This window comes from Rattus rattus, chromosome 3 (assembly GCF_011064425.1).
Source record: "Rattus rattus isolate New Zealand chromosome 3, Rrattus_CSIRO_v1, whole genome shotgun sequence".
Classification (NCBI taxonomy): Eukaryota; Metazoa; Chordata; class Mammalia; order Rodentia; family Muridae; genus Rattus; species Rattus rattus.
This window is the reverse complement of record NC_046156.1, coordinates 82,960,896-82,973,919: the sequence shown is the minus strand read 5'-3', so window position 1 is coordinate 82,973,919 and position 13,024 is coordinate 82,960,896. Positions and strand designations below refer to the sequence as shown.

The following is a 13,024-nucleotide window of genomic DNA, read 5'->3' as shown; positions in this document are numbered from 1 at the left end:
GCTCATGATGACAGAGCCCAGGGAATTACGCCCCGATGACAGAGACCCCCAAGACTTCCTTGTTTTTCTGCTATGTGAAGACACATAGCTCTGGATGTATAGGACACTGTGTCTAATGGAGGCTCAGCCTGGGCTTCCCAGCCTTGAGAATAAGAGAAGTGGATTTTTGTTGCTGATAATCCCCACTGTACATGAATGTTACAATAGCCTGAGCTAAGACATACTCTCAAACAAAGGGAAGAACGGAAGGTTTTTCCCACTACATTTTCAGCATTATGCTTCTTAGGAGGCCTCAATGAAACATAAGGCAGCCAAGATTCCCTGCAAGAAGGGGGTCTGGGACAAAGGTCAGTCCCTGAAGGAATGAAAGCTCACAGAAAAAGCTTCTCTGGACCACTGTTTTAAATACACTCCTTTGTGAGAACCAGTGTGACGCATACTCTAACAGGCCCAATGCCAGGAGGCAAGGGAGCAGCGGTGAGGCTACCTGGCCTTAGCATCATCCCCTTTCCCCAGACCAGACTCATCTCTTACATAAGAATTTTTCTTGACAACCTATAGTTCAGGTTCTTGTCTGACCACTGAAGGTTTCAAAGCATTTCTGTTACAACTCCTACTGGAAACTGTAAAAATCTAAGGTTCTTCTTTGTAATGTATATCTTAGAATGGTTGACAGCCCCAACACAAAGTTTTTGCCAGGTAAGGTTGAGGATTATTAGGGACTTGGGAACCAGGGGAAACTCTACATCCTAACCTAATTCCAGTGAATGAAAAGGGTCACTACAACAGTGGAAATGTATGCAGGGCTTAGAAATCTCCAGAATTAATTGAGTGGCCAGTGAGTTGTTAGTTTCTATTCCTCAGTGTCATGACTTTCCAACCAACAGTTGAAGATTCACACTACATTTAGGGGCAGTGGGGAAGGAATAAAAATGTCTTCTCCCAGACTAAGGGAGAAGACTAACACTTCTGACCCACATCAGTTTAGGGTGCGACTTCCTTTGGGCTTAAGTGGATAAGAAAGCAAGTAAGGATAGCAATAAAGAAGTACATGTCCCAACATAGTGCATTTGAGTCAGGAAGAGGATGCTGTGAGAGGAGCATGTAGGACCGGCCTGGCTTGCCGAGGAATTAAGTATTGTTGTTTAATCTGTGGAATAGGAGTGGTAAAGAGTTAGGCAACTGCAAGAAAGATGATTCCCTCAGGATTTGGGACTGTAACTTTGCCTTGGGAATATTGCAGAAGGCACAATCTTAGGTGTCCTTTTCTGCCAAGCAAAACATGACAGCAAAATGAACTTCAACAAAAGGCCCTTCTTAATAAGGAATTTCCTTTTCTGCAACTTAGCTGCTCTCTTGGGTAAGAGCTACTTTTTCTCCTTGAACTTTAGAGTCAAGGATTTGAAAGGTCTGAAGGGCCCAAATTGATTCTGGCTAACTCTTTCTTGACTCATTTTGGAATATTCCACAGTAGTCATTTCAGTAGTCATTTCACTGTGTGTGTGTATGTGTGTGTGTGTGTGTGTGTGTGTGTGTGTGTGTGTGTTTGTGAGAGAGAGAGAGAGAGATAGAGAGAGAGAGAGAGAGAGAGAGAGAGAGAGAGAGAACATGCACTTCATATTTAGAGCCTGACAAAAAGTGTCTTGTCTGTGGCAAGAAAGAGATGCTGTATTTAAACCAACTGTGTCTGTACTCAGGAGTAGCTTTCTTTAGAAGGGTTCAATGTGACATACGTGAACACAAGCACTCCTTTCAGTAATTCATTTATTAAATGAATTGGGAGTGCAGTATTTTCCTTCCAAATGCTTTAATACAGAAAGGACAGGAAGGGGAGTGGTGTGCAGGAAGTGGGAGAGGTCAGAGACTTCACAGGAGATAAGACTACTGATCCAAGTCATTGCGAAGAATTGCCAGTGTTGACAGTGCGGGTCTATGATACCATGCTAAGACTTTGTTTCTGTAGCCTTCTCAATGACTAGTAAGTCACATAATTAAGCAAAACATTACACGAATTCTACTAGATTGGCACACAAGAGACCCAACTAATTTTTCTTAAATCTCTTAAAATTGCCCAACCCCTCCAAACTACAAACAAACAAACACCAAAAAAAAAAAAAAACCAAAACAAAACAAAAAACAAGCAAAGTGTACAAATGGTCACAGCCCAGAGAAGCTCACAGAAACATTAATAACTAACTGTCTCCTCTTTGAGACACTCTTGCCTGCCACCCAGGCTGTCCTGAAACCCGCTATGCTCATACCCCAGCTCTAGGTTATAGGTGAGTGACATCACAGGTTGACAGTTGGGTAGCCTCTGGTAGTTTTGCTTATCCTGTTCTTCCTTTCTGGAAACCTTTTCAAAGTAATTCTTGTATCATAGATAACAACTACTATGACTAAAAAGCAAAGTAATGAAAAATGAGAATATAAAAACAATAGTCTTCTACAAAATGCAGGTATTACTAAGCACAACAGAGAAACTAAGCAGTTTGCACTGTGATGCACGGTAGTCACAGACACATATGAGTGAATAAATTATCCCAAGACAAACTAGGGACCAACCTCCAGCCCCACGCATGCTAAAGAGATGAACCACACCTTCAGTTCCAGCCCATAAGTTTCTTAATGAAGATGAACCACAACAAACAAACAAAACCAAAACCAACTTAACTCCTGCACTAACTTAAGCTATTTCTTTTTAATTATTATTTTAAAGAACTTTCCTTTAGACCAGGTCTCATGTAACCCAGTCTGTCCTTAAACTCATGTTTGTAGCCAACTCATGTTTGTGGCCTTGAACTCTTGATCCTTTTACATCTATTTTCCAAGTGATGGAATTATGAGTGTGTCAATCACATGCCATGAGTATTGTACTGAGAACAGATCCCGGAACACTCAACCGACTGAAGTTCACCCCCACAATTCCCCTCTATCTTTCTTTCCCTTTAAGACATCTCTGTGCTCTGGGGAGGACAGCCATCATGGCAGCGGGTTTCCATACTGAACAGCATGGGTGTAGAGAGTATTGAGCAAGGGTATAGGACATTTTGTCACTGCAGGAAGGTTTCAGGGACAGTGCTGTGGAAGCTCGTGGTACTTTGCTTAGATGAGTAAGAGAGCTTACCAACTTTTGTTCCAGTTTATATTTTTCATTGTTTCTAACTTTAACTTTCAAAACATAAGACTCTCTGCTTGAAAACCTCTAGTGAGTGGTTCTTCCTTTCTTAAGAAATCAAAGGACTCATTCACAGCTCTGCATGGTTTGATTGCTCCACTGCTCTAGAGTCATCCCTGAACTCTCATGCTAAGAGACATCGACTGCAAAGTATTAATATTTTAATCGGTGTTCTTCTCTTTCCTATCCTGCTACTCCTTTTCTCTGCCAGATAAAATCCAAGTTACTTTCATGACCTAATTCCTATAACCTTCTTCGTATTAAACAGCCTCAAACTACCTTCTCTTTCAAGGAACACACATCGCTTTCATCTGTGTATTAATCATGGCACTAACATTTTATCACATACGTACATCATAGTCACACACAATCCATTTCCTCACCGGATGGAGAGGTTATGAATACCAGGCATGTGTGGCATTCACACCACCATGCCCAGAACCTGCCTAGGAAGATAATTGGCTAAATGACTGACAAACTGTGCTTACTCAGAATAGAAGACTGTCTTGGATGTGTTTCCCAAGAAAATCTAAGTATTATGATTTCCCCAGTAAGATGTAGAGCCCAGAAGAGATGCTTGGGAACTCACAGTCTGCTGTAGACAATGGCCTTACACAAATTGTTTCCTGCAAGTTTAGTATCTTCTGTCTTTTTGAGGAATAGAAAGGAGAAAGCTATTTAAACACACACACACACACACACACACACACACACACACACACACACACACACACACACACACAATGACACAATGCATTTTCAGTTTCTCATATTAAAAGTTCTTGGACTCTACCAGAAAGCAGTAAGGAACACTTGTGAAAAGGATTTAAATCCCACAATTGCTTATACAGTACTTGTTCTCGGTGACTAAAACTTTTAGATTAATGAAAATATGGTTCTGATGAGGAAAATATCCCGGCCTGGGAACCCATGGAGAGTCATTTGCTGCTATACCCTCCTCCCTTTCATCTTCCCATCCCGTCCCAGTTCTCCCTCCCTCCTTTCTTCTCATTTCCCCTTCTTTCCTATCTTGTCTATCTGTCTGGTTTCATTTGGAAATGTCGCAGAGCTCTTTGTGTCACAGGTGTTTATATTACAAAATGAAAATAATCGATAGTTTCTTTTAGTGATGGAGTAGAAGTAAGAATGACACAGTGTGCGGTTACGTTCAGATTCATATGACCCTACGCTGTTTGTTTAAACCTTGGTAGAATATTCTACTACTTCAACAGGCAGAAGCTCTACCTATTCTTTACGTGTTTAATTGAATTGCCTATTGCAGTTAGAATTAATCAGCCAATTTATCTATGTGGCCATCACTCTAAACTTCACCTAGAAAGGCATCACAGTTTCTGAACAGCATGCATGTTTGTGCCTTTGGGCAGGGCTGCCTTGTTTTCTTGTGCGTGCTGAGCAAAGTGTGACTTTCCAAGCTAGTCACAGAGCCCGAATCATAGGCCGCTTCTTCTCTGAGCACAGCTCAATTCATAGAGATGCAGATGTAATATTCTCTCTCTCTCTCTCTCTCTCTCTCTCTCTCTCTCTCTCTCTCTCTGTCTCTCTCTCTCTGTCTCTCTCTCTCTCTCTCTCTCTCTCTCTGTGTGTGTGTGTGTGTGTGTGTGTGTGTGAATTTTCTGAGACCAGCATGTTTTCTTCTATTGTTCTCTACCTTATATTTTTAGACAAGGTTTCTTTTTTTTTCTTTTTTCTTTTTTCTTTTTTTTGGAGCTGGGGACCGAACCCAGGGCCTTGTGCTTGGTAGGCAAGCGCTCTACCACTGAGCTAAATCCCCAACCCCTAGACAAGGTTTCTTACTGAACCCGGAGTTCACCATTTCGGCTAGATTGACTAGGTAACAAACTCTTGGGATCCTGTCTCTTCCCCACCTCTCTCTAAACATGTGCTACAGAACCACAGAACCTGGCTTTCTCTGTGGATACTCGGGGCTGGAACTCAGGTTCTCAGGTTTACACAGCAAGCAGTCTACCCACTGAGCCATCCCCTCAGCTCTGCAGCATGTACTCTTTTCCTAGGTCACCAACATGGATGTGGCTTAAGTCTTTACAATTTAATGGCACAACCTCATACTGTATCTGTGTGAAAATAAAGCATGGTTAGTTTATTGGTTATTAACTATTGGGTATCTTGCTTTATGATTTGGGGTGACCACAATGCCTTCCATGCACTATGGAAACTTCCAGCCTTGCTTACTATCTCCCTGGGTAGGAACTGCCTTTTCATACTGCCAAGTTTCTATCAGCAATCAGTTCGCCACGCTGACAGCAGAGAGAACATAAGAAGTCAGACTGGAAACCCAAGTCTTTAGTGGAGGGTAAAAAGGAACCTGGGAGTTTGTGATGAATGAAAGGCAGGGGAGAAAACTAAATGACCGTAGAGCAATGAATGGATTTTCTCTACGCATTCATGACACCTGGGTGGATTCTATAAATGCCTGAAAAGGAAGAAGCAAGCGATGGTGAGTGGACACAGGCATCTTAAGCAACCGAGTTACTCTCATTACGTTGTGTAATTTGTACTTGGGAGTGAATTACTTAAAGAAGAGTCAGCGACGGTGCTGCCAAGTGGTTAGTGCAGAGTCTTTTGTGGCTTCGCCAACTATAGTGTGTCTAATTTTTATGAATAAGAACAAAAGCAGAATACCACAAAACACGTTCCACCAGCCCAATTATCAACTGACGCCATTGGGAAATGTAGTGTGCACCAGATAACTAATTTCAAAGTAGTTCTTTGTTCTGTTTTTTATGTTTTATTTTGTTTTGAGGGGACTCAATTCAGACTCCAGATGAATTAGTGAATGAAAAACTCATGGCGGAGAGGAAAAAAAAATCAGAATTCAACTTCAGTGAATGCATTCATGGTAACTTAGGGTATACAAAATTCAGACCTTTGTTCAAATTCAATTTTGTGTGACTACCAAAAAGAAGTTGTTTCAAAACCACAAAGTGGGACCGTATATTAATATGGAAATGGACAGGAAGACAGTTTGTAATGGTATGGCCGATGACAAGCTATGTGTTTTTCTTCTGATGTCTCATCATCATTAATCTAGAGATGGGGCAAGTGTCCCTGTGTATTTTGGGAAGTTCTGCAATGGAGAGATGGACTTCTGGGCCTAGCCTTAACTCTGTGGTTCTGGGGGTGTGCCCTTTATCACCAGTTTATTAAAAATAGAACCCTGTTACTCTACAACTACAGAAAGGAGAGCGTGTAGTCTCCTAGTAGCTTTTCACTTCTGGGCTACTACTGCCAAAGGCTGCCAACTTGCATTTAGAAGTAAAGCATGAACAAAACTACACAACAAGGTGACTTTAAAGTATCAGAAGTTTCTTCAAAAAGTCATTAAAAGTACAGCTGTTTGTATGACTGCACTGTTTGATAGTCAAATGGGTGTCATCCAGATTGTCAAATGTGCACACCCTTTCTCCCGTGTGTTGTGTGCGTGTATGTGTGTGTGTGTGTGTGTGTGTGTGTGTGTGTGTGTGTGTGTGTGTGTGTGTGTGTGTGAGAGAGAGAGAGAGAGAGAGAGAGAGAGAGAGAGAGAGAGAGAGAGAGAGGTGCATGTGTAAGGATGGGGGCAGGCAGAGGAAGAGGCCTGGTTATTTGACTGTGTATGTGTGCATGTGTGTGTATGCATGTGTACAAAGTGCATACAGGGGGACAGGGAAGGGCACATTGCATGTGTTTGTGTATGTCTTTAGCATGTATGTTTGTGGGTGACTGGGGAGGGCGGGCTGCATATTCCTGTCAATACCTTCATTAAAGACTTTTATCTCCAGCACTATATCAGTAGATACATTTCTGCCAGAAGCCGCCACACCTGTGGTGATTTGTACAAATGCAGGTATCCTTGAGGACAATGGGATTGTCACATTCATCCCCTCCTTTGAGCAGTGTCAGCATCTCTCAGTGCCAGCGTTGTGGGCCATGCCTGGATTTGGGGCTTAAATTATCCATAAAAAGATGAATGAACACATTGAGGCCTCACAGGCTATGGTGAGCGTGTGGAGCTGGGAGAGGTTTCAGGTTGGGGTGATCACATGGGTGAATTGTGAGTCCTGTCTGGGGTGAACTGCAGCCCTATTCGTGTGACTCACCCTGAGTAACTTAGCCACTCCTTCCCTAAGTTTCTTCAGCTGGGGAGTTGGAATGGTTGACAGACCCTCATGCCCATATCCACAAGGAGGATTAGAAGGAATGAAGTGCTTCCAGCAGGACTCTGGAAAGGTTAAGGTGGATTAGCGAATATAATAACTACTCTATACTGGTACACTCTCACCAGATTCTAAGGACCAGGCAAAGAATGGAAGAAATCGGCACTACCTTTGACGCTAAGCAGGTGATTTTCCCCCAGGTACTGACCTAGAAACACGTTTAGGAAGACTGTCGTTTGGAATTTTTATTCAGCCCGCAGGTGGCTACCATTACAGAGGCCCAGCATGCTCAGTGCGAACTGCTGTCTGCTGGGCACATCCTTCATGTGTATCAGCTCATTCCTCAAGATACAGAAACCGAGGTGTCAGGGTTTATGTATGTACTGCGGGTTTGGTTGTCCAGCTAGAGCTGGACTTGGGATTTGGCCTGGGATGCTGTGTCTTGAAAGTGTGGGAGCTCCTGTTACAACACGTTGCCTCTGATAGCAGCCCATGCTGTCTGCACCTCCAAAACGGATGTTTGGAACTGGAGAAACCTGTACTCATCATCAATAAATGTGAAGTATTTTGACATAAAGAAGTTAGCATCGGCTACTCTACCAATCTTCTGAAACACTGCTGCAGAAAGGGATGTGTAGGCTGCCAGACGTTCACAAGACACATGGATAGATATCGTTCACCCACCACCTCCCACGAGGTAACGGGGCACTTCCATAAGAATCTGAATAGGAGCAGGCAGTCTAGGTCTTCTTTTAACCTGCTCCCTTTTCTTTGTGATGATGATGATGATGATGATAATAATAATAATAATATTTAAACCTAAAATAAAGTGTTTGCCCTTCTGTGACTATTGGACATTTTCACTTTCATTGTGAATATTTTTATTTTGGATGACAATGTCTTCATTTTTCCATGTTTGTTATTTTAATTTATCCCATCTGGTTAACTAAATGTTTATTTAAAAAGCATGCTTCTCATACAAAGGCCTTCCAGGATAAACTGCTGCATCACATAAAGATGGAGGACCCTGAAGCAGAAGCAGTCTTCAACCAGAGACCCATAAACGTGGCAGGAGTTGGTGCTCTGCCTGCATCCGTGACCCTCACCCTGCCCCTGTCTTTTTCTAGGCCAGGGGTTTGTAACCTACAGTCAAAGGTTATGGGAAGGTGGCATCAATATCACCCTTGCAATTTATGCAAATTTGGCATTGATGGAGCATTTTGCTGTTTATATCTCAAAGGTGCCTCTAATGTATCAAAGCCAAGAATCACTGCTTTTTATGACATAATAAAGCTAATTGCTACCATTTCCTCCTTTGTTCCATCCCCAATGTCACGACAAGTTTTGTTCTAAATGGTTTTTGGTAGCTTGACAGAACGGTAGCATTTCATTTTAATAAAGATGTGATATTACCACGAGAAAGGTCATGTTTCTAAAAGATTTCTAAAGGTGCCAGTCCAACACGGATGGGAGTGGTGAAAGTCACCTGTCCTGGAGGGTCTAGGTTTGGTGCACGGTGACGCTTTTCCTCGGAATGATCTGATGTAGGTTATCTCTCTTCCTTGGGCTCTATTTCTTCATCTGTGAAGTAAAGATTTCAGGGAAGGTGAGCCCCAAATGCCTTCAAACTTTAAAACAACCCTATCCCCTGTGAAACACCATTCCGCCACCAGACTCTTCCACACTCTGTAGGGTACAGTGTGAAAAGCAAGGAGCGTGCTACATTACTTCAAATATAATTTGGGGGAAAAGTCAGAGTTTAAGAATATGCCACTGACTGGGACTTTGTGATTGTCTTCTGAGAATCAGACAGTGCCACAGGGACTGTGGTTGACAAAGTAGGACCACGTAGGACTCTCCCCCAACTGCTACTAAAGCAGCCTGCTAAAATGTGTTCCAAGGTTTGGAGTTCTGGGTACATTGTTTGTTTGTGGAAAATTTTTCGTGATTTCAAATAGTTAGTATCATGCGATGTGTGGAAAGAGGAAAAAGAAATTAGTTTAATTGAGTTTAAAAATCTGCCCTTGGCCTGACACTATCACTGATGCTATGGTGTGCTTACAGACAGGAGCCTTAGCAAGGCTGTGCTCTGAGAGGCCCAACGAGCTGCTGAAAGAGTCAGATGTAGATACTTACACCCAACCAAAGAACTGAATTTGGGGACCCCTCTGGTTGAATAAGGGAAAGGTTGGAAGAAGCTGAGGATGAGAGTGACCCCATAGAAAGACCAGCAGTTTCAACTAACCTGGTCCCCTGAGATTTCTCAGACAGTGAGCCACCAACCAGGCAGCATACACTATCTGGAATGAGGCCTCCAACACATATAGCAGAGGACTGCCTGGTTTGACCTCAGTGGGGGAAGTTGTACCTAAACCTGAAAAGACTTGAGTCCCCAGGGAGGGGGTGGTCTGATGGGGGTAGGGTGGGGTGGCATGGGAACATCCTCTTGGAGACAGCAGAGGGGGAATGGGATGAAGAAATGTGGGGAGGACAGACAGGGAGGGAGATAATGACTAGACTGTAAAAAAAGAACCATGGGGGGGATTTACTAATTTTACCAATTCTAAGTTCCAATCTCTACAGTAGAACAAATATAGAAGGATGTGTTGATCTGTTAATATGCTACTTCGTACATCTTGAACTTAGTTTTTTGTGACGTTCTAGAGCAGAGTTCCCTCAACCTTCCTAATTCTGTGACCCTTTCTGAAGCTCCTCATGCTGTGTTGACCCCTGATCATTAAATTATTTTCATTGATTGCTGCTTCACGATTGTAGCCTCCCTACTGTTATGAATTATAATGAAGACATCTCATATGAAGGATATCTGATCTGTGACAGCCTCAGGGGTTGCAACTCCCAGGTTGAGAAACGCTGTTGTACTGGTTGCCAAAAGCTCTCCAAGCATTGGCTACGTGAATAAGCATTGGGTCTGATTTGTGGCCCAAGCACATAAAGATTAATCCACACAACTTAGCAAAGAGTATTTCTGATGGAAATAATGAAAAAAATTTTTCCCAATTATTATTTGTTTCTTACGTTTTCTATGTATTTCTCCCCTCTTGTCTGAGCGATTCTTTTTGTCTGCTCACTGTCTTGAGCCCAACAGAGACAAGCCAAGTAGGTAGGGAAGGAGGGAAGGAGGGAGGGAGGGAGGGGAGGGATCTGTGACCTGGGGCTTCACCAGCAGGAGGGTAGGAGGGTGCAGTGGTGTATTGTGTTCCATGTACAACCTGGTCTGTTTGCTCCTCAGTGGAGGAAACTGTGGGACAGCTTTGCCCTTTGTTTTCCTAAATTATAATCCAGTTTTTCTGCCAGCCAAATCCAGAACGAGGCCAGCTTGACTACTTTTTGTTGTTGTTTGTTTAAGACACAAAGGCTATCTGGGTGTGGTGGCATAGGCCTTGGCATGCCTTTAATCCCAACGCTCAAGTGATAGAGGTTGGCAGATCTGTGTTAGGCACCAGCCTGGTCTACATAGTGAGCTTTAGGCCGGCCAGAGCTACTATGGGATTTATTTGTGTAGCCCTGGATGTTCTGGAACTCACTCAGTAGACCAGGCTGGCCTAAAGCTCAGAGATCCACCTGCCTCTGCTTCTGGAGTGCTGGGATTAAATAGGTGTTATACTACCACTGTCCAACCCCCCCTTTTGTTGTTAAATAAAATATATAAGTAAATATTGGAAGGCTCAGCCTCTCTGGGGGCGGAGGGGAGAGTGCCGTTTATAGCCTTATCTTTCATTTCTGCTCAACCTGTCTAGTAACAGAGCTACGCCCCCCAACAACAAATTTATTTTTTAATTGTTGAGTAAAAACGGGAGAAGCAGTTTGCTGTTCTTAGCACACAATCCCATTCTTTCGGGCATCCTGCTAACTGAAGTGTGTATCTCTCGCCTGTGGGAAATGAAGTTGCACTCCCCCACCCTGCCCCATGAGGGCTTCACATCTAAACGTGGGCTCCTCGCTCCCTTCTCTGACTCTTTTGTTTTTCCCTCTAAAAGTCAAATATGTGTTCTGTAGCATCAGCTGCTTAAAGTTGAGGCTCTTTCCAAGAACTCAGTCCTATTAGTATGGGTTTTAAAGTAATTATGTAAACAGGTAACAAGTAGACTCTAGTTAATCAAAACTGATAAGATAGAGTGAAGGATCTGCATAGTGATAAGTGATAGCTTGTATAGCTTAGGGTTGTCATGTTGATGGATATGGATGTCAAGCCGGTCATATAACCTGCTTGTGAGATACTCTGCTTAAAGCTTCATAAGGAAAACTGGTAGTTTAGTATGTTTTATTCACAAGGTCTGTGGCAACCGAATTATCACTTTCTGTAGCATTGAGCTACTCAGTGACTTGTAGTGATTATTGAATTTGAGACACGTTTACAAGAAGTTAATTTTTTGCACATTATGATACTAATAGATTGCATATCTTTCTATCATATGTCTTTGTTATTTATGTACACACATATTCACCGATAGGATAGACTCAACATTTCTTCAGCAAAAGACATGCAAGTAAGTCTCCATTATGTGACAGCTTCTCCCTCAGTTGTACATTACTTAAAACAGCTCAGGCAATCAGACAGTCATAACGTCACAAACCTCAATGTCACAAACACTGATTTTTGTGTACTAGTTCAGTTTCAGAGAAGGCAGATGGTAAGTGTCTAGTTACAGAGTTTGTAACTTTAAAGGGAAACATTGTTGCTTTGTGGCTTTGCAAATTGTCCTTGGTTCTAAAAACTTTATTTTAGTGACAGTCTTGGGTACATAGAGTAGCCTCAAACTCACCATCCTGTGTCAGCCTTTTGAGCTGAAATCACAGACATGGCCACAGGAAGATTTGTTAACAATTTTGATGACTGTGAAGTTTGCACTTACAGTGGGGAAAAAATGCTGAAATATAACAGAAAGAATTTCAGAGTAGCCAAGAAATAGAGGCAAATATAATTATCATATTAGATATATTGTCTACTCTTTGCTATTTTTTCTATATACTATTTTCTTTTAAACCCACTTGTGATTGTTGTGGTATGTTCTGGTTGGTTTTGTCAATTTGACACAAACCTAGATGCATCTGGGAAGAGGGAATTTGAACGGAGAAAACGTCTTGATCAGATTGCTCTGTAGGCAAGTCTGTGTGGGGGGCATTGTTTTGATTGATGATTAATGTGGGAGGTCCACCTCACTGGGGCTCTGCCACCCCTGGGCAGGGTTCCAGGTGGTATAAGAAAGCAGGCTGAACAAGCCATGAGGAGCAAGCCAAAAAGCAGCACCCCTCCATGGCCTTGGCTTCAGTTTTTGCCTCTAGGTTCCTGTCTTGACTTCCTTAAGCGAACTGTGGCCCAGGATATGCAATCTAAATAAAAATTTCCTCCCAAGTTGCTTTTTGCCATGGCATTTTATCACAGAAATGGAAACTCTACATAAGGCGTACTTAATTTTGAATCTTGAGTTTTTCAATTCCTTTTACCTGAAAGATATTTTTCCCACATTTAATACTACGTAGATTTGAAAAATCACTTTTCTATTGATTACATTAAACTAAAATCTGAGTTAATATACATTTGCTCAATTCATATCCCAAATATTTATTGAGTGGTTTGTACGAACCTAGCACTGTTCTGGGTGCCATGCATTCTACGAGAGGGTGGCAGGGGATACACACATGATTTATAAAAGGA

General features: G+C 42.4%; 1 protein-coding gene across 4 annotated transcripts in view; it reads right to left on the bottom strand.

Moving 5' to 3' along the window:
• The window catches only part of Sptssb (serine palmitoyltransferase small subunit B), a 30,295-nt gene that overhangs the window by 6,840 nt on the left and 10,431 nt on the right, over nt 1-13,024 (bottom strand). The window contains exon 2 of one of the 4 annotated variants that reach the window (XM_032898246.1): nt 8,764-8,928. The exons of 1 other annotated variant lie outside the window; for it this stretch is intronic. The gene's annotated coding sequence lies outside the window, so the exon portion shown is untranslated. Of the gene's footprint in view, nt 1-8,760; nt 8,929-13,024 lie in introns of those variants that run through there. 2 more of the 4 variants (XM_032898244.1, XM_032898248.1) reach the window with 2 other exon arrangements.